Consider the following 23,697-nt stretch of genomic DNA (forward strand, 5'->3'; position numbering starts at 1 on the left):
ACACTGGAGAACAGTATTCCAGTAAAGGAAGGACAAATGACCTAAAACAGTTTGCTCTGATTTTATTATTGTTAATATATGAGGCTTAATTTCGTGCGGAATTTGCTGAAACTTTCATTAAACATTTCTCAAAAGTAAGATGTCAGTCAAAAGTTACACCTAGAATAGTTAAAGCTTTAGACTCATTCAACAGAGTCCCATCCATCTGAGGGGGAGGATGAGGTGGAAAATCTGTACGTGGTCTGCTAATCAATAATGTTATCGTTTTACTGGTGTTCATCCTCATATCCCACCAACTACGCCACTCACTGGTCCGGTCCATGTCCCGATTGAGGCTGAGGGCAGCTTCATTTCTTTCAAGTGGAGACTCTGCTACACCCACAAGTGTTGCATCATCTGCATACTGAACAATCTTGTTTTCCAGGCCAACAACCATATCACTTGTATACACTAAAAATAACAGTGAACCAAGAACACTATCCTGTGGAACTCCAAACACAATAGGTTTGGTTCACTAAAGACCCCATCAACAGCAACTCGCTGCTGCCTACTTGTAAGGAAATCTTGAAGTAATCCTAAAACATACCCACCCACTCCAAGATTTTGACGTTTGTGATTCACTAAATCAAAAACAGCACTAAAATCTGTTTGAATTATTCTGCACTCAAAACCCTTATCAAGGTTCTCTTGCAAATGGCTTGTCAAGTCGAAAAGAGCATCGCAGGTACCTACTGTGCATTTCAGGGTCGTGTCTAATATATTTTCGACGATAAAACCTTACCAAAGAATCGGATGTGGACCGTATTTTGGAAATAGCTACTTGAGGGCAAAGCCTAATTGGCAAAATTATGCAGTGATGTCCAATGTGGATAATTAAGGCACTTATCAGAGTAAATCAAAGAAATTTAAAGGGAAACTTAGCTAAATTTAGTAAGCACCCAGAGAGAGGCTAGTTGTGACGTAAACTATGACATCAGACGTAATAGCAGGGTTCCCAGTAGTATGATAATGATCGTAGAAACAAAAATATTTGACCATCTTGTACAATAAGCAATACCTTGAGTAGGACATGCGATAATCATCGAAATTCTATTTTCTCAATATCCATCGAAAATTCTTCACTTATGGTCTGCTCAAAGTGCAAGACCCTGATTCAAACAAGGCTGGCTTAATCTTCAACAAACAACAGCATATCCTTTTACATAATTTTATATTACAATAATTGTTTTTTTTTATTTCATATTTCCTTCAATTTCAATAAAGTTCAGTATAATCAATGGATTACTGGATTATCAAATTAAGGGCATAGCCCAAGCGCTTGGATTATAAGTTAAGAAGTTCATTCAGCGTTACAATGTAGTTATGATTAAATGAAGTATATAATCAAAATAACTGAAAAATTGAAAGAATGAGTAACTTCAAAAACAGGGAATATAGAGACTAACTGATAACCACTCAACAACCCTACATCAAACATTAGTGTCAGTTCCAAGTAAATGAATCAAAGCGTATAGAAACAACAAAATTGACACAGAGGCACACAAATAAAATAATGAAGGGAGAATAGTGTGCTTTACCAAGCACTGTGGATTTATTATGGGATTGATCACGGATTAAGGGAGTTAAGGTTAGAACACTTGCGTTATGTTACATTCATTTAGCAGGATTAATCAGGTACACGTGAACCGGAACTTTTTAGGAGACAATATGAAGCAACAGAAACTTCAGGGTAATGATGGTTGTTTTCACAGAGAGTGTTAGAGTAAGACCTGATGCATATTTAAGTTAAAGGAAACGTGAATTGCGCCATGGAACTGTATTACACAATTAATATTCCCATTTGATGCCCATTCCCTTATTGAACTCTACTGAGAGACATGACTCATCAAAAAGATGGAGAGAGAGAGAGAGAGAGAGAGAGAGAGAGAGAGAGAGAGAGAGAGAGAGAGAGAGAGAGAGAGAGAGGGTATGCAGGGTAAGTCTGAGTGTGTGAAACAATATAAGAATTCCATATACTATACTATTACTACAACTACCAACGTCTGAGTCGTCATTCATAAAGTATATGGGCGAGGTGTCTAGTAAAGTACGTCGTACCACAGTATCAACGAGTGGGAGGGCCTTCAGTAATGACGTTTTACTAGCCTCTATCTACGAACCTGCTAGATTTAGCTAAGTTTCCCTTTAAATTTCTTTGATTTATACTGATAAGTGCCTTAATTCATCAACATCAGACATCACTGCACATTTTTGCCAATTAGGCTATGGTTTCAAATAACTATATCCAAAATACGATCCATATCCAATGCTTTGGTAAGATTTTATCGACGAAAATCAATTAGACACGGCCCTGAAATGCACATTAACTGCTTCCTACATGCATATTGACTATCAGCTAACAATCCTGTAGATTCAACATACTTATATAGTTGCTTAAAAATTCTGCTGCAGTTTTGGAGAGCACAGAGAGAATAGAAATTGGCATGTAGTTACTGCAGTCTGCAGATAAAAACATTCTTTGGAACAGGCACTGTATTACTAAGCTTGCACTCATCCGCAAACATACTAAGTCGACATAAAATCTATAGATTCTACTAATCTTGGGAGACAACAAACCAGAAACTTTTTCGAAAAAACAAAGAGAAGAAACCATAAGGATCTTCTGTACCCAAGCTATCAAGGTTATCAAGAATTTTTTTAACGTCCCTAAAGTGAAATGCAAATTTTATAAGAAGTTCAGGGTGATTAGTCGTATTGAAAGGTACTTGTTCCATAGGGTGACAAACTAAGTCATTATTATTCACTGTAAGATATGAAAATAAATCACAAGTAGGTACAAACACAGAGGAATATCACATCACCATTATTCTGAGGATTGCTTGAACACTACTGCTTTTGTTGGATCAGTACTGATTTAGAACGACGTTGCTGCTGTTACTGGTCATTAAGGTGGCCTTATGCCGGAACTGAATACTGCTCTTGGAGATAACCTTAACTGAAGTTTAACGAGAGAAGCGTAGACGTGGGTGATTAGAGATATTAACTTTTGACGAGAGAGACCGAAGCTGCTTTCACAAGAAAAATCAGTTAACTCTACGGTTATAGTACATAATATTTAAGTTAACTGCTCAACTGGTAGTGACAGGGGTGGTTGGGTATTTTCGGTTATTCAGTCATACAAGACTTGAAAGGAAAGTCGATGGAGAAATGAAGTTGAAAGGGGAGTGGAGAGAGGTTGAGAGACATTTCAACTGATGAACCTAAGGAAATGATAGAGGAATGGACGATGAGCTTTAGTTAAAGTAGTATATAACTGAAAAAGGGAATAACAAAGTTAGGAGGAAAAGTAAGGGCAGAGAGAATAAAGAAATAATAGATGAATTAAAGTAAAATTTTTCATAGAAAAAGCAGACATTCGAAAGAACAATGAAGCTGCAGTGGAAAATAAATTAATAAAACTAATAAAAATTAAAGATATATATATATATATGAAATTTTTATCATACCGTGATTTATATACAATCATGAATATACAAATGTCGCTTAATATCGAAATTCACGCTACTCGGTATATCTCCGTTGGAGAATTGTCGCCGAAGGGGAATTTATATATGATAAATGAATTATGGGGACACGAACCCGCGATAAATATTCAGCGACTCCAGTTGACGTAAACCATTGAGCCATCAAGAGAGGTATAAGTATCTTGCCGAGATGTATGGAACTTTTTTACCCGTAAAATGAGCGGGGAAACAACATAATTCGACAATGACCCACCTCCGCCATGACAGTTCATTGGTATGTTTTGAACACGACATGAAATTTTTTCACACAGTGATTTATATACAATCATGAAACGGAAATGTAGCTTAATATCGAAATTAAATCAATTAGTACCACCAATTAAATTCACTATGGAAATTGAAAATGATGGATGCTTACCCTTTTTGGATGTCCTCATACGAACAAATAGTAATGGGTTTAAATATAGTGTGTATAGAAAACCTACTAATATTTCTTCCTATGTGCATTTCTATTCCGGACAAAGCAATAAGGTTAAGAAATCAGTGTTTTCATCTGTGTTTTTAAGAGCATTACGTGTATGTAGCCCTGAATATATTGATGAGGAAATATATAAGATTAGGAATACAGGCAAGAAATCTAAATATCCTGACATTGTTTTAAACAATACATTAGAAGCGGCAAGAAAGACTATTTATCAAAACCAAAAAGAACCTTACAACACAAAAAATTTGCTTGTACTACCTTATAATATTAATATGAAAGATATCAACCATTTCTTAAGAATTTTGGTGTTAATGTCGCATTTAAGAACAGTAAAACAATGAAACACATACTCATCAAGAACTCCCCCCGAGATGAATTCATTAGCCATCTCATGGCATTATAATTAAATGACTTCGTTTAAACCTTAGATATTTTTCTTCTCTCAGTGACGTATTGCCTCGGCCGAGCAAGTGGTAGCCAAACGTTCCTCCTCGAAATCAGCTCTCTCTCTCTCTCTCTCTCTCTCTCTCTCTCTGGTCATTACAGAAACTATTTCATTTTTCACCTATACGAAATATAAATTTCGTATAAATATAATACAAATTCAGTGCAATAAAATTATATTTATCCCTCTGAAACCTATAATTAAACAGGAGTATTCTGAAGGAATGAAAGGATTTCAAGGAACTCTTGACGTTCCTTCTAGTGACAGAAGAGTATGTAACAGAGCTGTTACATATTATTCTAGGATAATAATTAAATGCTCTCGAGCTGAAGAAGGACAAATTATTTGTTATAAGTGTAAGATTTTGATGTGATATATCTAATACAAATCATCTAGCTTAAGAATATTAAGTTATCATTTCTGATTTTCAGTGGGCTCTGAATGTAAACGTTGGGATTCCTTTACATTCAATTCTGGTTAAAGTTTCACCGTTTTGGAGGTACTGCTAAAATACATCAAAACCTTAATAATAATACGTTGAATAAAATTATTTTGAGTTTTTACTGTTTCCCGAACTTCATGAAATCAAGAGAGTTGTTTAAAATATGCTAGGTTTAAATTCGGCGGGTAGCTTTGGAATATGAAAAACGTGGAACAGCTCTAAAATATTAAAAATTAATAGGTAATATTGTTATTGTATATAGAAGTAAAAAAACCATGCAATTGTTTCCCGTAGATACCTGGCCTGAGACCTCTACCCCTATAAACAGGAACTGCAGGGTTGTCGGAACTGCCAATCTAAATTATGATTTTCACGTCGATGAATTAAAGATAGTTCATTATTTCAAGTAAACTGCATTTAGTTCCGAAACCTGATTTATTAATAAATATACATTAATGATACTATTCTATGATCAGAACTGCAATATTCTTGTCCAAATACGATGTTGAATTTCATTTTGTTGCTATGCCTGGATCTTCATATCGTCTATAACGTGCCCACGTCATTTCCTCTGTGGGTGATAATTATAGCGTAATTTTTCCTTTTATTTCCAGCTGATGTTATATCTAGTTATCTTAGCACAGTTAACGTATTAAGTAATGAGGAAAGATTGTAACCAAAATAATCTAGCTAGCTTTCATGCCCATCTTTGAAGATGCAATAGTTCATTGGCGCTGATTTTCTACGGTGGCCAATAGATGTCGTTAACGACTTGCTTATAGTTGAAATTTTTGTAAATTTTTTTGGTGGAGAAAGGACTGCACGGTGACCACGTGGCCGCCTTAGAGTATACGGAGATGTGAAGACAAAACCAAAGTACGATCTCATTAATTGATTATTTTAATACAATTGCATTTGATAATGAATTATAAAACCCCAATTATCATTCTTTTAGATAGAACACAAGACAACTTCCTTTGATCACATGAAAATTACAGTTTAGTTTCGCTTGTATGAAACTGAATCAAGACAAATGAATAACTCCGGAATGTATACCCGTATCATTGCCTTACAACAAAGGTCATGAAAAGTTCATGTAACCATTTTATTTCAGAATGACTTAATCTGGCGGCTATTATAAAGAACAACAAATATCCGACTCACTGCAATGTTGCAGATGGAGTTGCTGTGTGAAATATGATGATAGTAGAGGTACTAAGGTAATGTTGCAATTATTGCTAAATTAGTATAAAATAGCAAAACAATCTTTCCTTCTAACACAATATAATTATGTTTATTGGGCTTCTAATGAAGACTGAGTTCAGCATTACAATATTTTGCAATTTGCTGGCAACAGGGCAGTGTTGAAAGCAAGGAAAAATTCATCAGCATAACAGAGATAAAGCCTAGAATTTTTTTTTTGTGGAAGCAAACCAACTTTGCTTTGCAAAAGGGTAAAATGTAGTCTGTTGGACCTTAAAAGGCTTGCATGCATGCAAAATTGGCTTTTATTAAAATGAGTTTGTAATACTGCAATGTTGCAAGCAAGGCTAAATTCGTGAAAATAACAGGTCTATAGCCTTATGCTTTTTTCTAGGAGCTTGCAAATTTTACTTGAAACTAGCTGACCAACCTGGTACTGCCAAGGAAAACTCTGAATGACAACCAATACGCTCTCTCTCTCTCTCTCTCTCTCTCTCTCTCTCTCTCTCTCTCTCTCTCTCTCTCTCCCTCCCTAACACTCCCTCTACTCTCTTTCTCTCCACCCTAACACCCCTCTACTCTCTCTCTCTCTCTCTCTCTCTCTCTCTCTCTCTCTCTCTCTCTCCCCTTTCCCTTTCCTGTTAAGAAATTGCTCCAGTTACATTGTCCAACATTTTTTACATTTTATATTTCACCCCCTCTCACACCCCATTCCTATCGTGCCTGAACTTGGATTTAAAGGGCACTGGGATTATCGCTATTCATCACAGCGACCTCGACAACTATGGATTAGACACTAATATCATTTTTTATATTCTATTTTTCACCACTTCTCTAACCCCCTTTCTCGGGGCTGAACTTGGACTTAAAGGGCATCGGGGGTGTCACTATTCATCTCAGTGACCTCAAAAACTATGGATTAAGACATTCATATCTGTAATTTTTGGTTATTTTTACATGTCACCCCCTTTGGTACCAGTGATGTGTTCCCCACCACAGTATTCTTTTCCAGATAGTAAGTCATATATATACCGAAATGAGGTATGATAAACCCCTAAAGTTTATTTAATTACTAAGTCTATGGACAGAACCAGCCCTGTCTCAGGGAAGCCACTCCCACCCCCAACCCCTTTGGTACTAGTGATGTCTTACGCCCACAGCATTCTTTTCGAGATAGTAAGTTATATGTACACCAAGTATGCATGAAATTGCTCAATGCGTTTCAGAGTTATGCTGGAATACACACATACATACATACATACATTTTCACATATGTAGATCAGATAAAGTGTAATCTCTTGGATTTTGGAAGTTGCAAACCAACTGTAGAAGCATCAAACAGAATAAAAGGCTGTCTACTAGGACTCTAATTACAAATATGCATTTGAAATCATAATATATTGCAATTTGCTTGCAATACGGCAAGGTTCTAAACAAACTCACATCATTAAAAATAGTAAGACAATTCGGATGTTTTTAGGGAACGAACCAGCTTTTGCTTCAACTAAAGAAAGGTAAAGCGATTGGTCCGTTATGCCAAAAATTCAGCCAAAATTGCAATATATTCCAACTTGCTTGCATTATTGCAATGTTGCGAGCTGGTATATTTTATTAGCTCCTGGGATTTTTCGGGGACCAGAACGGCTTCTCCTTCAAAGTTGATAAAATACAAATTAATGTCCTACTAACGTCCATTATGCATAGAAAGTTGCAATATATCGCAACTTCCTTGTTTCAAGCACCGCAAACTCTCTCTCTCTCTCTCTCTCTCTCTCTCTCTCTCTCTCTCTCTCTCTCATGTATGCATGCATAATTGCAATTTGCAATGCTAACATACAAACACATACACATGCATATTCAATTATCTACATGCGTTGCAAATTTTTGTCTATATATATATATATATATATATATATATATATATATATATATATATATATATATACATACATGTATATATATAGAATCTTAAAGGAAGAAAGCATGAGCAACATAGAAGCATGTAAAACAAAGACAACCAGTAGGAATAAATTTACAAATTTAGACGAGAATAGAAAATATTTGGAATGACAAAAAAAAAAAAAAAAATGCGTGAAAGGTGCAGAGGAAGCAGCAGGGCAAACAAGTGGCTATGGAATTTCAAGAGGGGGAGAAAAGTGATGGTGAAATTGAGAGGCACTAGATTAAATTAGGCGAAAGTTTAGGGCTTTGAAGTATAAGAAGGCGAGACGTGCAAAATGCCGATGAATGATACACAGAGGAGAAAAGAGAAAGTAAGGAGATATTTGGCATAACAACAGGAAGAGCAACAGACGAGTCGAGTAGGAGGTTAGGAACAAAAAAGGGTGACAAGGATATTTACAGAACATCAAACTCAATGAAAAATTAAAGACAAGATCTGAGTCACTCATGTGTCTTCAAGATAAAGAAGGAAATATCTTACATAAGGATGGCGATATAAGACGAAGATGGTTAGATTATTATAATTTGGATCCTTTAAACAGAGAATGAAATAGAGAATTTGGGGGAGGTGGGGCCGATGATGGAAATACATTCTACAGAAGTGAAAAAGGATGTAAGTAACAGGAAGAATAGCAAAGCACCAGGTCCATCAGAGGCGCAAACTGAAATGTTACAGGTACTTGGAACAGAGTGGTGAAATGGATGCTGGTATCTTTAAAGGCAATCTGAGAGGATGGTAACAGAGAAATCAGGCTAAAAGATCATTTACTGAAGGATTTAGAGAGGATACTGGATGAGAGATCACGAAAAAATGTAGACTGATGAACAGCAGAACGGTTTCATTAGAGGGAGAGGTACAGCCGATGCTGACTTTATAAGAAGAGAGTCACAGAAAACGAGGCTGAGAGGCATTACACACTCTCCTCTATATTTATGGACCTACAGAAAGGATAGAATAGCTTATGGAATTTAGGCCAAAGGCCAAACGCTGGGACCTATGAGGTCATTTAGCGCTGAAAGGGAAATTAAGAGTAGAAAGTTTTGAAAGGTGTAACAGGAGGAATACCTCGCTGGTGCACTTTGAAACTATTGTTAGGAGAGAGTGGAAAGTGAGATGGAAGAAAGAAATGAACGGAGGTACAGTGAGAGGAATGAAAGGGGTTGCAGCTCGGGGCCGAAGAGCCTAAAGTAATGCCTACAGTGGGACCTACAAAAGGCATTGATAGAATTCAAATGGAGGTAGCATTTTGAGAAATGCCAAAAAAGTTGGTTAGGCTGGTTGAAATGATGTGTAAAAGAAGAATAATAGCAGTAATAACAGCCTGTGGTAGACAAATTTTTGAAGTTAAGAGTTGGTTTACATCAAGGATCGGCACTTAGCCTATTTCTTTCCGTATGGATTATGGATGTATTGAGTGAAGGGATTAGGAATGCAAACCTATAGGTACTGTTATATGCAGATGATTTAGTGATCACGGAAGACTGTTGAAGAAGTGCAAAGAATTGTATGAGAGTGACAGAAATCTCTTGAATGGGGTGATATGAAGAAAATTTGGGTAAAACTGAGGTTATGCTGCCCAACAAGCAAGGAGGGGATAAGGTTATTTATACAAGATAGAAGGGGCTTAGATTTAAAATGGAAGAGTTTCAAATACTTAGCATCTACTTCAATTTAGAAGGGAGGGTGCGAAGCTGAGGTTAGAAATAGGACAGAAGTAGCTTTGGGGAATTGTAGGGAGGTAGCAGGGCAGTTTGCGACAAAAGAATGCCAAATAAACTGGAAATGAAAACCCACTGTATAGTTCAGAAGTACGGGCACGAAGGAGGAGGGAGGAACAGAAACTTGAGCAAGCCGAAATAAGGAAGCTGAGGTGGAATTTGAGGATCTCGCTGCATGAGAGGCTGGAAAATGAAGAAATTAGAAGTGCTGGGATGGTAGGATTATTATTATGATAAGACGGTCGAGACTGAGATGATATGGGCATATTATGATGAGTGAGGAGGAAGGAGGTAGAGGGTTTGGGTGGAACCTGTTAGGGGTTGAAGGTCAAGAGGGGAGCAAAGGTTTAGATGGAGGAAGGCACTTCTTTACCCGTAAAGGCGACAAATATTCATTACAGTCAAGCAAAAGTAATATTTAAAGAAATTGGAGGCATAGACAAAGTTACATAATAAAGATACATATAAATTTAACAATAAAACAAAGCTATAAGCAGGCAAAAAATTTACATTTTGTCACATTCATACGAGCACAAATTTATATAGTAACCAGAATTTTGCTACATCTGCATCTTACCTAAATCATCGGAAAGTTGAACGAGAAATATGGAGGATGCGCAAAAGTACCATCTGAGTCTGCTGTTGCCGAATCTCCAATTTTACAGCATGATGTAACGACCAAGTTACAGTTAGCAGTGGCTCCACATAGAGAATTCTTTACCCTTAGACCGTCTGCACCTGCCGAATCGCCGCCAGCGTAAACGTATCCTTAGAGCTCTTGTTTCTCTGTATACCCTGTTCGTTACGAGAGACGATGTCAGGTTAATCATGCATGGTAAGCACAATTTTTTAATAATAATAAAATACATCTTGCAAGATGAAAATATGGGAGATTAAACTTCAATTTTATGTTTAATTAAATTTTCTATGAGCCCCTCTGGTTCTGTAACTAGCCTACCAGTTTACGTGCAAAATGGGGGCCGTGTTTAGTATCAGACACTTAGGGATTAATATAATAGCATAAACAAAAGTCGGCAAATATTATAAATATACACAAAACACATCAACAAAATCAACAAAAGGTGGTCAAACTTCCAGGAGACGACTGGCGGGAAACCAGTCTTCAGTTTTGCCTACCTATGTAAACCCAAGGGGTCCATGGACCCAAGGTTAAGATCCCTTAACATGATCGATCAAAAGACCTATGATTTTCCTCCACGGTGGGTCTTCGATTAAAATCAGGGTATCCCATTTAAACCCTATATTCATTTTCTGTGACGACTATAGATTACGTTTTCTATGATACTGTTGCACGATATACGGGAAGATTAATTTAGGGTCAGCAACTCATTCTAGTGTTTAAATTCTACTGAGTCTACCATCTTTCCTATGACTACTTCTACTAATGATGACTGTGTGAGGGTAAGTTGATCATCAACGGTAACCTAACTGTTTGTCCTGCCTTAGCTATGTGAGCCTCTACCGATGATGACTGTTAGTTAACCGATGCCATCCAAACGACAAGTTGTTGTCGACGATTTTCTGCCTTAAGGTAGCCTACCACTACTCTAACTTCTGCTACTGATGTATCTCGTTCTGCCGTGAGTTCCTGTCGTTGCTGCCTGTCATCGTTTTAATTTTAAACTGATGGCCATTACTTACCTGAAATGGTAAAGAGGTGTGTGCGTTGTTATTTCGTATGCCTTAAAACTGTTGTCAATTTATCCTGGATGGAGGTCGGCAGTAACAGACGATCTTCCCTCTACATGTTTACTGATAAGCGGATACAACAAGAGATATAAACAAAGGAAAATATAAGCGATATAATACAAAACATATGAGCATCTGAGCCTAACATTGAATAAGGAATCAGATCCTGTTAACTAAGGTAGAGCTAACACTCTTAGTCTGCGACGTAGCTGAAATAAGATTCCATACTAAACATAAAAAAAATCTGCAGCATTGTATATGGTACCAAGATTTCCCTCAGTGATGAGTTACGTAAGATCTCTTGCACTTCTATATGAGACTTACATAACAATGAGACATATCAAGTTTTATGTAACACAAGAAAACTGCCGATGTCATATCAAAATGTGGAAAATTAGTTTTAAAGCCAAAGTAAAATGTAAAAAATATTTACTTGATTAGCACTGTTTGAAGACAGTACATTGAGGGTGCGAATATCTCATCTCTATTGTATGGCAGCGAAGAGGTGGAATTAGCTGTCATAATAGTATTTAGCCAGGCTTTTTTTATATAATTCAGGAAACTTCAGTACGTAACCTAATTTTATGGTATACATGAATCTGGCTGTGACTTTTGGGGAAACTACCCATTGGGGTTGACAGTAGAAGGAAGTAGTCTTCTGGTTCTCAGCACGTCCTAGGCATGAGGTTACTAATCCTATGACTTTTCGTTTGATTTACAGCTGGTGCTTGTACCCATTCACAGCTGGACGGCTGTGATTGAACTTCAGACCTTGTAATTTACCCAGTGCTCCACAACATACTTTTTTTTTTTTTCTTTTTTAGTGAGCACTGGTTTCGGGCGGCATCAGTCATTCGGCTTGCAACAAGTCAATTAAGATGAGGATGTAAACTCCATGCCCTCTTAACACTGGTTACGAACACCGCATTCGACTAACCGTCAGGTACTTCACTCATGTCGGTCATCGTACCACACTGTATTAATATCATGCAGTCATCCACCCGTCTTCTATCAAGTCCAAACCTAGGTTTCCTCACTGATAAGACAAGGACACTACCGATCATAAATATGTATATATATATATATATATATATATATATATATATATATATATATATATATATATATATACATATACATATACATATATATAATATATATATATATATATATATATATATATATATATATTATATACATATACAAAGGGAGGAAATCTTAAATCTTAACAGGAACTTCCACCTCAGCGATTAGCTCATATCCTCAGGTCTTCCTGCCAATAACTACATCGCGTGCGTATTGTTCAGCTGTCTAATCGTGTGCCTCATTCATCAAAGCATCAGAGACACGCAGAGGGAGTGGCGAACCAAACAGTATGATTTAATATCTCATGCATCCCTCACCTTATCAAGTTAAACATAAAAAAGCGAGAAACGTAATCTGACATACGGAATGACTTACCTCCAAAAGTGACTTGATCGACAGCAAATAAGGTTTCAACATTTTAGTCCACCTTCGCTGCTTCATCCTCAGAGATGAGTGACAGGTCAATGACGCCTGTTAAAAGATAGAAAGGTGGGCGCGTGTTATACTTTGTCGTTCAGATTATCGAAAACGAGGATGTAAAGTTCAACGTTCTCGTCATCGTATTGCCCCGAGGGTACACTGTGATGAATATATCTACAAATACAAGAATGACAACCACAGTCAGATTATCAGTGCGTCATTTGTTCGAAATGAAGGAAAGGGAATAATGAAAAAAAAAAAAAAAACGGAAGGCATGGAAGGAAAAGCATACGAATTTGCCAAACCAAATACTCGTACTCACCTGTCAGCTGAAGAGAAAGAGGTCCTATACAATTCGAGGGTTTAACTGCATCTTGCGTGTGAACAATATCAAAAATTAAGATTTGTTTATATACGTAACACTTGCTTTGAAATAACGCTTCCGTTAGCGAGCAGAAATTACACGTGTCCTGCATACCGGCTGACAATGGACTGACTCTCCAAAATGCGAGACACTCCCATTCCCAATTATCAGAGTTCAACGGACTAAGATGATGGTATACATGATACAGATAACGTCTGCTGCAGTTAGACATTCAGCTACTTACACAGATGTTTGAACTTGTCCACTGTTAATTTCAGGATGTCACTGGAACTTTTTTTCGTTCGCGCTTATATTGTTCATTTTGGTGTTCTATCTTCGAAATATCTGAGGTGATTCAAGGTCAGATTCTGCCACACTTACTTCATAAGCGGCACCATTAGAATAATCTTGAGCTTCAAGTATGTGTCCAAGGTGAGGTTTGTTAAATTCACCTCAGATCGCAAATTCGAATGAAGAGGGAAAATGAAACTATTTGAAATCCTGAACAAACTTTTTTATTTTTGCGCTGGTCACGTATCACAGTGGCACATTAACCGTCTATACTTAATTCAGTGAAAGATAAAAATACTAGTTACAACTTTACATTAAGCCTTCAACCAACCAACATATTTACACCTGTCTAATATAAATGCCCTTAAGCTACGGTGCGCGTGTACGAGGATTACGCTTAAAAGCTGCTCTTCTTCCTTCTTATTTCTAAGAAGAACAGACCATGTATGGCAAAGCAGCTGGAAATACTTGATGGCGGAATCCCTTTTAAGTGTAATCCCAGAGACGGCATGATTTCACCTTCCGGTTTTGACGCTACGAAATGAAATATAAGAACAGGCACTGTGCAAAAACGACGGATTGAATCCATCGTCCCTAATCTACGGTGGAATGTCCTACTATGTCGATGAGTGACTAGACGATATGCATTCAACTGTGTTCGATATCACACGTCTCCTGTGCGCGTGTGGAAGACACAACACACAAGTATTCACAAAATCATCTGAGTCAAATCCACTGGCAGTAATTTCACCAACGTCTTCCTAGTGATTGCGTAGATTATTTTTGTACACTACGTGAAAGTGTTCAGTAACCGACATCGTCAAGAAAGTGCCAATTGATTGCAGTTTGCTTTCTACAAATCATAATGCAGTCTTTCTAAATACGTAATGACATGCTGCAATCCTCGTGCAACACATGCACGAAGGTAACGAAGACTTAGATCCTTAAAAACAAAATGGCGTTACCACAAGACTGGCAAAGACTAATTATGCCACGTAACCTGTGCCTACACTTTTATCACAAGTGGATTGTGCAAGAGCATGCTTGTGACAGAGCGGACAAGAGGGAATTTAAGAAAAAGAACACTTCCGGATAAGAAGTGCGAGGGCTACAGTAGTAAGCTAAAGGGGTTTCCACAGCACAAACCAAAACAACGAAAGAATTCTTTGCATTTTCACGCCATATTACAGAAAAAGAGTGAGAATCGTCAGTTCAAATAACAGACTTTAAGTAGCTGTAGCCTTCGTTCACGTTTTAAATGAAATGTATGGAAATCTGATTACTGGCCATAATTTTCTGGTGACATAAGAAATGTAGTTTTATATAGAAACGCAGTTTATAGAAAATTCTTCAACAGCACATAATAATAATAATAATAATAATAATAATAATAATAATAATAATAATAATAATAATAATAATAATAAATAGAAACCATGGTAATAATCACAATATACAGTCAAAAGTAATTCATAATTAAGCAAAACACATTTACTTTACATAATTTTACTGATCTTTATCATATTTCAACTTCAGTCGATTCTCTTTTATTCCCCCCCTCCCCCCAAAAAAAGACAAAGTATTTTTGTTAAATTTCTCAAACTTCTCCATTTCATCGACTGTCCAACCGTCGCTGAATTAAAACAAAATTATGTAAATTAAAGCATTCAGGGACATTTCCATGAACAATATGTCATGGCATGCTAGACCTGTAATGTACCATTAACAATTGAAAACACATTCCATTACATCGATCAGAGTTAAATATGAATGAAGTCACCGATCAATAGAGAAAAACACCTTTGTAAATCAGGTTACATTTTAATTGCATGATGTTACTGAAATAACTTCGTTAAATATATCTATATATCTTCAACAAAATACTGAGTTCAAAAATGAATTTTTAAATAATTGTGACACCAACCATTAACAATTAGCTTATAAAAGGCAAGTTTACCACATTAGTGCTACATCCACCAAGTTTTTTTTTTTATCCCACTGGGCCATAACGTCATCATTATATATATGTATGTATGTATGTATATGTATGTGTATATATATATATATATATATATATATATATATATATATATATATATATATATATATATATATATATATATATATATATATATATATATGTATATATATGTATACATATATATAATATATATACTTGTTATATATGAATATATATATATATATATATATATATATATATATATATATATATATATATATATATATATATATATATATATATATATATATATATATATATATATATATATATATATATATATATATAATCTTTGTGTTCTCAAATATTAGGCCACAAATACACATGTGATTCCGATAATGAGCATCGAAATCTTGTAGTGCAGAATCAGGAATGAATTATAAGTAATGTCTCCAAAATTTACTACATTTCAAAAGAAAATTCCATTGGTGTTTTTGGATAAAAATCTATATTACGGCTGTATTTAAAAAAATGTCATTAAAGCGATGTAAATTCACAATAAGATGGAACTATATCTCATCGGTTAACGGCGATACTTTGAATTACAATTATTATTTTTTTAATCACGCTGATACTTTCTATATTTTTTCTTCAAACATGCTGATTGCATTCCGAGTCTTTTCTGAAGCCATTCGACGAATTATTACTTTCATAGCTGATGTATTTATATCTCACGCTTCTCATGATTTTACCTAATCATTTGATATGAATGATACAATATACACAGTATTAACATAGACATAAGTTAGGATGATGCATCAACCTTGAACATTCTTCAGAAGCATTTCTTAGCTAATGACAGTAGCACAGTTGACCCGTCTCTGAATTGTAATTGCAAGACCGCTATGCACAACGATGTAATTGCACGACCGTTATATAAAAAGATGTCGCTAACCTTCTCAATGACAATGAATGCTGTCTAAAATTAATCTCTTCTTACGAACGCAAAATGACTGGATAACATGACGAGGTCTGCGATAACGAATAAATAAAAGTAAGTTACGGACTTGACCTAACTTACTAATACTAACGTCGGTTTGCCAGGAAATATTTGATTGTTCGAAATTCACCCGTTTCTTATTAACATCTGGCATTTATCTTCGTGGCCAACCGTCTCCATACTACGACCTGACCCAACTTTGCTAATTTCACCGACTGGGTAACCAGCGATTTAATGCACGCACTAATGCCGTCAATCACGCACATAAAATGCTGCTATGATGATAAATGAAGCATAACTATAAAACATGAGACGCATGCAAGGGATGTTTTCGTCTTTTATTACGTTTCCTTTCTTGACTTCTGACGTTAAACTGGAAGGTAAAAAGTCCACCGGGACCTATGCCCCAATCATAAAAGGTGTTCCGTAAATGGATAGTAGTGGCGTAAGAAAGAATACATTGTTCCAGGGCATGTTCCATAAGTGGAGAAAGAAAATATAAAGATCAGCATAAGAGAAGTCAATTTTAAGTTGTGCGTAAAGGAATGAATTAGTTCATTAAATTTTGTGCTGATCGAGAGACTTCGTAAACTAATAAGAATGAATGAAAATATGAATTATAACTGTGAATAGGTCAGCAACACCAAATAAGGAAGGTTAAGGCAATCATTGCACGAATGAAATAACTGGGTTAGGTCTTGCCAATCTCAGTTCCAAAACTGTTGAGCAAAATAACATCTGAAACGTTACAAAGCAAAACGAAAGTTATTTACTATCAAGACGGGAGCTTTCTCCCTTGGAGAGGAAGCAGGGCGTTGGGGTAGGGAGGTTTGGGGTGGATAATAACCATATGAATAGGCCTTATCGACTTCTTTCCCACAGTTACAAGTACCTACACTCTTCATTGCTCAGACCATCGATCCTTTCCTTCAGTATTCTGAGACTGGATGTGGAATGGATTACATATTAGGACTAGTTCAATGTGAACTGACGCTACGGCAGCCCACCCAAGACTTACCATACTCTCTCTCTCTCTGAATGTAAATACATTTATGTAGTCTATCTTTGTCAGTAGAGTTCAAAGAATACCAATAGGTCAATATTTTTTATTCACTATTAATATACCCGTTACAACAAATTGCATAGTTAATGGTGAAAAGATTGTCCATAACAGTTCCGTGCCTTCTCTTAAACGAATATGGAAGTATATCGACGCTCTTGATACAGTAATGTGCATGTCTGTATCTCTCTCTCTCTCTTTCTCTCTCTCTCTCTCTCTCTCTCTCTCTCTCTCCATACACACACACATATATATATATATATAATATATGTATATGACAATAACTGCATGTATATATATATAAAATATATATATATATTTATATATATATATATATATATATATATATATATATATATACATTTGCCTCTATACATATGTACTTTACTCACACACACACACACACTATATATATACATATATATATATAAAAATGGATATATTTGGAATATATAGGAGAAAATATTATATATATATATATAATATATATATATATATATATATATATATATTATAGAAAATAAAAACAAACATGAATACATACAGAGTGAGAGTTTTGCATCAAGGTAAATATTACTTATGACAATAACTACTTAGAAGCAGTTTAAAATACCCAGAGAAACGTAGATTTAAGTTGAGGCATGTTGCCCAGTTACATATATAGTATGCATCAGAACACTGAATTTCAAAGTCTCTTTGCCTCTGCCAAGATATGCTTTTACTCACGTGCGCGTGAGTGAGTGAGTGATTAAGTGAACTAGTGAGTGAGAGCGAATAATATTTCAAAAATGGATACACATTTGGAATCTAGAGGGAGAAAACATTCGTCAGATGACTTCCTATTCAACATTAACTGTTGATTGTCGTTATATTTCATTACTACACACACTCGAATTTTAGAAAAACAAAACAAACAGAACCATTATCATTTTAACTAAATAAATTTCTGAACGTGTGTCGCAAACAGATATATATATATATATATATATATATATATATATATATATATATATATATATATATATATATATATCAGAAGGATAATTGTGTGTGTGTGTGTGTGTGTGTGTGTGTGTGTGTGTGTGTACATATGTATATATGTATATTGCATATATGTATAACTTAGATTCACCTGAAAGACCTGAAGATATATATATATATATATATATATATATATATATATATATATATATATATATATATATATATATATATATATATATATATATATATATATATATATATATACATTATAATATGATATTATAATATATAACCATTCTGTAAAAGTAATATTTGTTCTGTGTTTTGATGTATTGTCTGTGATTTTCATTTTTTTTTTACAGCTATTTCATATGTTGTGAAGTGTAATGATGTGACTTTATAATGCTTATAAATGTTACATATTCTTTTATGTTCTTAACATTCCATGTTCCTTGGGAGTTAAAGTTTCAGAGATATCTTGGTAACCAGTACATCCTGTGGACACACAGCTGGGCTTGACTTCCAGGAGACGAGAAAGCGAGGAGAGAGATAAGGATCTGTGACGAGGGTTGACATCTTTTAACCTGACTAGTTCCAAAGGTTATTCTATGAGTTGAAGTGACTAACTGGCAACCCAGGTTTGAAGATAAAAGCAGAGATGGTGAACAAAAACAGTTAGTCTGGTAAGGGACCTAGCATTAATAAGATCTCTCTCTCTCTCTCAATTGTTATTCAATAGAAGGGTGTAAAACTGTGGTTACTCTCCTAGATATATAAGTTTGGTAAAACTCTCCCACGAGATATAATATTTTTTGAGAATGGTTTAAAATATTTGTGTTCTACAGCCATTGTGGTAAAGTGTGTTTTATAGGTTACATGATTGAGTAAGGTAATGTGCTTATTTACTTGTATTGTATCATGTTTAAAACTGAAAAGTTGTCTTTGTGAAAGGTAGTTGTGATTTTAGTAAGAGGTGAGTTTAGTCTTTTAAAAGTGAAGGTAATCTTTTGAAAGACTGATATAATCTTTAAACATATTTTCTTAGTGAAATTGCTGTTGTTATATTTATTTCTGCATATTACTTTCTTATAAGTTCGTGTTTTCATATTATCATTATATGCTCATGTGTTTATAATTTCACTGTGTTTCCCAAAGTTTGTGTTGGTGATTAATTAGTGTTTTGTTGGTATTGGTTTCATTGAGATTTCAGTGAATACTTATGTTGATTTCAATTATTAAGATTTCAGTGAACATTTGTGTTGATTTCAATTATTAAGATTTACATTACAATCTGGAGTGAGTGTTGATCATTTGAATTTTGCTTAATTAAATTGATTTCTTGATAAATTAATGTTTTATGAGATAATCTTGGTTAAGAAATACTTAAATCTTACACTGTTGTCAAGTAATAGTAAATCTTTTTGAGACTGTGAACTCTGCTTATAACTTTTGAACTTAGAAATAAATTTGTCTGTTTAAAGTTTTAAAAGCACAGTGTTTCATTTTGACCACCAGTGATTAGAGATTTGTGTGTGTGTATTCAACGTAAGTGATATATCTGTCTAGTTCTCGTTTATCAAAGTGAACTAGAACCAGGGAAACAATTATAGTACTTGATGGAGTGATGCCCTTTTTCCCCTAGTCTGTTTATAGCTTATCAGTTGTTACCTCACCCATAACTTGACAAATTTAGATTGATTTTTCAAGTGTTAAAGAAGTTTTACAGGATCACTGTACCTTTAGAGTATCCAGTCTTAATATTATTGTTATGAGGTTTCAAGTATCTGGCTGAAGTGAGGTAAATTTCTTGGTCTTATTATTTGTGTAATAACCAGGTGCTTGATCACTTCGTGACAATATATATATATATATATATATATATATATATATATATATATATTATATATATAATGTATATATATATATATATATATATATATATATATATATATATATATATATATATATATATATATATATATACACACGTTTACACACACACACATATATCATATCTATATATATATATATATATATATATATATATATATATATATATATATATATATATATATATATATATATGACACAAGGAAGGTCTGTTTGAATGTAACAAATCGCGTTATTCCGTAAAGGGAGCGACCGACTATGGATTCTAGGTTAATCCCTTGATTGTATTAACAAGCCGAAAGAAATCAGCTGTGAGCATTTTAGTACCATTAGCACAAATACGGTTTTAAAATGGTCATTCCTTACAACGACAATAATAATAATAATAATAATAATAATAATAATAATAATAATTAAGTATTCACACTTTTTCTCGAAAATAATTTCCTACCTAAGATTGTACTTCACGTACCCATACAGCTGCACATTAGCATACAAACGCTCAAGGTCTAGGAAATATGAAAACGCTCATATTCAGACACATACACATTATGTGTATATATATATATATATATATATATATATATATATATATATATATATATATATATATATATAAATAAACCTATATCTATCTATACATCTATTTATCTATATATATATATATATATATATATATATATATATATATATATATATATATATATATATATATATATATATATATATATATATTATATATATATATATATATATTATATATATATACATATTAATTATATATATAGTTATATATATATAGTTATATATATACATATATATATACTGCACACACCTAGAAGAAAAATAATGTGTAAACATTCTCCGTGCCTATGAATGTCTAGTAATTGCTGAAAGAGACAGCCTTGATTTATAGTGTCTGCCGGAAAACATCAACGTTCGTACGGAGAGAAAAACATCGTCAGGAAAAAATTATTAATTGCGAGAGGATATCATAGTGTATTGGGTCCCAATCGATACCTACTGTATATGGGCTTAGAGGACTAATTTAGCATACTATGACCGTCTGTTGTCAACTTTTTTGCTACAATCTTTGTGGTTCCCCCTGTCCGTGGGTGCGTGCAGTCGTATGTACGAAGACAAACGGTTTGGCTTCTGAATGATTATGTTTGCATGTTATGTAGGTGTACTGTATGTATGTATGTATCTATTTGTGTGTGTTTGTGTATGTAAATATATGTATGTGTGCATATATATGTTATGCAAAGACAGCAGGTGTTTCATATGACGTAGTGAATATCTGATTATCGATCGTAGTTCATTGAGCAGACCATGATCAAATCTGAAGATAGTATCGCAGCTACTAGCCCTGATGTATAAAAACCACGACATTTTTGGCATCCCTGAATGAGCTGTGCAGGTTAATGGTTGCGAGATTATTATCAACAACGGTCTGGAAACCGTTCATCTAGAAATAAATCAAACTTCTGAATAATATAAAAATAAACAAGATACCTGTTGACAAACAGCAAAGTGACGAACGCTACTTTGTCCCTGCGTTTGTGGAAACCAGAAAATATAGTGTATAATTCAGCTGGGCTGGGTAGATGGATTGAAAGATATTGGAACAAAAGGGCCCGAATAAGTAGATAGTAAGAGTGCATGCGAAACAAAGGCGATTGACACAGCGTGTGATAATGATTCATGAAATTTTGTACATGGGGTTCACCTTCGATTCAGTAGATCAAGTATGAATATGGCAGTGAATACTGTCTTCTTTATTCTCTGGAGCCCCACGCCCTATTAAGGGAAACGACAATCAAAGCAAAAAGAAATGATTTCATATACATAGGGAAATATAATTACTATAATGTTAATTTCTATATTTTAAAAAAATTACCGTTCCATTTACATCTTAACGGTAACGAGGCGATTAATTTTTATTTATTTATTTATTTTTTGTGGGGGAAATGCGCTGTCATGACTTGTGAACTGCTTTGGAATTTACGCTCTCCCGTCAATGCTTTCTACAAAAGAGCAAAGTTATTCAATGTCAGTCCAGAAAAGAATGAGGGAATGAGAACGAAAATTGAATTCGAGCTACGTTTTTTAGAAACGATTCATTTCGTCGCGTTCCCTGAAGCTGACTGTAGCGTTCAGAATTTCGCTCTTACAGAGGTTGCCTGCAGTGACAGGTGACATTCTGGAACTTACACTCCTTTATCATGGTCCAAAGTCAGGGCCCTGCCTTCAAAACTGCATCAGCAGTTCGAGTTAGTTTAAATTTATAGAAGAGTAAGAATAAAAATCAAATTGGTAATAATAATCCACCCATGACTCAGAAATACAACTCCAGTAAAATTAATCAAAATTACTAGCAATCAATTCCGTCATTTTTCGATTGAAGATAAAAAAAATAAATTATTTATTTACTGTTGTGAGTGACGGGGGGGTGGGGAGGATTGCAGATGAGACGAGGGTAGTGTGGGGCTATTGTTCCCCTATCATGGTCCCATTGTGTTGTTAATTTTAAAATTGTCCACGTTATATAGTAACAACCTCTAAATAATAATCAATACATAGACAATACTAATTCAACTCAGTTTTGAGTGTAGAGTTAATAACAATACCAAATAAAATTACATTTTGCTGATATTGAAAACTAGTATTACTTTTGGCGAGTCTTTTTCACAATTTTTCAGTTATTTTCATATGACAACATACGACCTAGAACTTCTTTCAAGACCTTCTTCAAGGTCCTTTTCATCAAGTAGAAAATATTTTCGAACATAATTCACATGACCAAACATCACTTATAAAGCTTCTTTATACACGTAAAACATCTTTAGCAGCCTTTACATCACAGTTCACTCTCTACAAATTCTGTAGACAACCCACAAATGAACCCCAGCATAGCTGTCTCAGTTCCTTCAAAGATTTGCCCAAAGATGGCAAAAAGAATTCGTAAAGTACTGTACCTTAAAGTACAGCAGTTCAATCATCTTAATAGTAAATAAAGGCACCTATTTTATGACAAAATATATACATAAGTGTTAACCACAAATAAAAAAATATTTGTAACATTCAACAACCTTAAGGGTACAAAGTATTTAAAAGAATGGTGATTTAAAACCGTAAAAGAAAATAATTAAG

General features: G+C 34.5%; 1 long non-coding RNA gene across 1 annotated transcript in view; it reads right to left on the bottom strand.

Moving 5' to 3' along the window:
• The window catches only part of LOC136845755 (uncharacterized), a 29,843-nt gene extending 18,278 nt beyond the window's left edge, over nucleotides 1-11,565 (bottom strand). The window contains exons 1-2 of the long non-coding RNA XR_010855247.1: nucleotides 11,442-11,565; nucleotides 10,357-10,574 (exon numbers count right to left, since the gene is read on the bottom strand). This is a non-coding gene — a long non-coding RNA (uncharacterized lncRNA). The remainder of the gene's footprint in view (nucleotides 1-10,356; nucleotides 10,575-11,441) is intronic.
• Nucleotides 11,566-23,697: the final 12,132 nt, after the last annotated feature.

Source organism: Macrobrachium rosenbergii, chromosome 14 (assembly GCF_040412425.1).
Source record: "Macrobrachium rosenbergii isolate ZJJX-2024 chromosome 14, ASM4041242v1, whole genome shotgun sequence".
Lineage (NCBI taxonomy): Eukaryota > Metazoa > Arthropoda > Malacostraca > Decapoda > Palaemonidae > Macrobrachium > Macrobrachium rosenbergii.